The 2,500-nt window shown below is 34.1% G+C and overlaps 1 protein-coding gene across 1 annotated transcript in view; it reads right to left on the bottom strand.

Annotated features, from left to right (window-relative positions):
• Positions 1-2,500, bottom strand: part of LOC115214859 (collagen alpha-1(XXII) chain) — a 257,647-nt gene that overhangs the window by 173,215 nt on the left and 81,932 nt on the right. The window lies entirely within an intron of this gene.

The following is a 2,500-nucleotide window of genomic DNA, read 5'->3' as shown; positions in this document are numbered from 1 at the left end:
ATGGAATGTCAAGTGGAGAAAACTGAGTATTTTCGACACCGTTTGCTTTTTGCATTTAATCGAGATGTTAAGGGCGCCGAAGCTACTCGTGAGATTTGTGCTGTATATGGAGTAAGAGCAATACCTCAAGATAGCGCATGCTATTAGTTTCCGCGCTTCAAAAATGGGTATTTTGACCTCAAAGACAGATCACACACCAGTCGACCAAATGATTTCGATTGAATCAACTTCTACACGAAAATCCACGTCAAATGACGTAGAGCAGTTGGATTAGGATAAAAAAAAAACTGCGGTGAACCACTTTCATTCAATAGACAAGGTTCATCGAACTCAATTGGTTGACCCATTTTTGAAGCGCGAAAACCAACGGTGGACAGTACTTTGAAGCATTACTCCTCCATACACAGCACAAATCTCACGAGCAGTTTCGGGAATTTTACAAAAAGCAAATAGCGTCGAAAATGCTCAGTTTTGTCCACTTGACATTCCATTTTAATGATCTGAAAAGACAAAAAGGAAAAAGAAAAAAATCGATAAAATCAAAAAATCAAAATACACTATCTTGTAGAACAAAAAAAAAATTCTCTTTCAAGTAACGTAAAAGATTTTGCTAATGCGTTTTATTTCTAAATTTGAAAATAAAAGACGCCCATGAATTATTCCCCAATCCAATATATATATATATATATAATATATATATATATATATATATATGTATGTATGTATGTATGTATGTATGTATGTATGTATGTATGTATGCACGTACATGTGTATGTATGTATACCTGTGTGTGTTCCTGTGTTTGTCCTCCAGTACCGTTTGACAACTGGTGTTGGTATGTTTACGTCCCCCTAACCTATCGGTTTGGCAAAAGTAAACCGACAAAATTAGTACCAAGTTTTAAAGAAATAAGTACTAGACTCGATCTATTGAACTAAAATCCTGCAAGGCGTTGCCCCAGCATGGCCGCAGTCTAATGATTGAAACAAGTAAAAGATATAAGATATAAAGATCAAACGTTTAAGAATTTCGTAACCATCAATTTTAAATGTAAGATAATATATGTTGCTATGGAAACATAATGTCAAACATCGCACGGGGACTTAATAACAAACCTAAAAATTATGTGCAGAAGAGACTGTGGCGATTTTGAAAATGGAAATTTTAAATGTTAATTGGAGATATTTCCAGGTAATTACGCTCAAGCAGGTAACAAACTTTTATAATTGATTATCTTGCGTGAGGCTAAATTCTTGCTTTCTAATCTACGAGGAGACATCAAACAGCTTCCGTCATTTGACAAATGGAATGCTTTTAATTACTTTCTTCATAGATTCTGAAATATAGCACACATTAACCCCCGCATAAAACATGATACACAAAATAATATCCTCCAGCTCACTCCCACCCCATAACACACACGGTAAGCGAAAGCTCTGCACTTTTCTCATTAACGATATTAACCTAGTTTAAGATGTCAGGATGAACTTAACAATACGAGTATACTTTTAAAGTGCCAGCTACTTGACAATTATAAATGAGTTGCTGTCTCGTTGATGGATAACACATAATACGACACAGATCATCAAACCAGTAGTAGTAGTAGTAGTAGTAGTAGTAACAGCAGCAGTAGTAGGAGATACACTGTCATTGCATATTGTTTTATATGTCTCAAGCAGACACATTCGACGTTACATATGGCCCGCACGTGCTTAACAAAGTTTTGAGACGAGTCATAAAATGCGAGAGTATTTAGAAAATTGAGTGATGTTAATGCCTGCCACTGGCGCGTGTGTATTGCTTTGCCGTCAAACGCAACGCCTGCGCCTCCCCACCTATGTTTAACGTTAGTATATATAATATATATATATATATATATATATATATATATATATATATATATATATACATATTTTTTATGTATGTATGTATGTATATATGTATGTATAAAAGAATTTTTGTGTAATGAGATAAAAAAAACCAAAGCTGTGTAGATATTAGAACATTTATAGATGGAAGGTCTTAGAGCTGTTTCTAGGATATTTATTAATCATATCCATTCATCGGAGACGGTGTGAGAAGATGGTTAAGTAATAATTAATTTAGATGGGATACAAAATAGAGAATGAACTGGAGGAAAGAAAATAGATGTGAGATATGTAGGGATATTGAATTTGTAGATCCATTTTTTTAGACAGAATGGTATAACATATATACCATTCTCTCCGATACCTTATGAGAAAAATCCAACAGCAATTAAAATTCTTCATTCCAGATATAGAGTTTATATATATAAATTTTAAGCGGCTGATATTATACCGTAACACTTTTAGTGCTAAACTTAGTTTGCGGTAAACCGAGAAAAAGGAAGAATATCCCAGAGCTAAGATGTAAGTCTTTGTATCTCCATTAAGTGTGTTTCATTTTATGGACGACTATTCGTTGAGGATTTTAAGGGTTTTGAGTCATTCGTCAGTCGTTCGTTCGGTTGATCAAGTTG

This window comes from Octopus sinensis, linkage group LG8 (genome assembly GCF_006345805.1).
Source record: "Octopus sinensis linkage group LG8, ASM634580v1, whole genome shotgun sequence".
Taxonomy (NCBI): Eukaryota; Metazoa; Mollusca; class Cephalopoda; order Octopoda; family Octopodidae; genus Octopus; species Octopus sinensis.
Note: the sequence above shows the minus strand (reverse complement) of the source record. Positions and strands in the feature narration are given on the sequence as shown.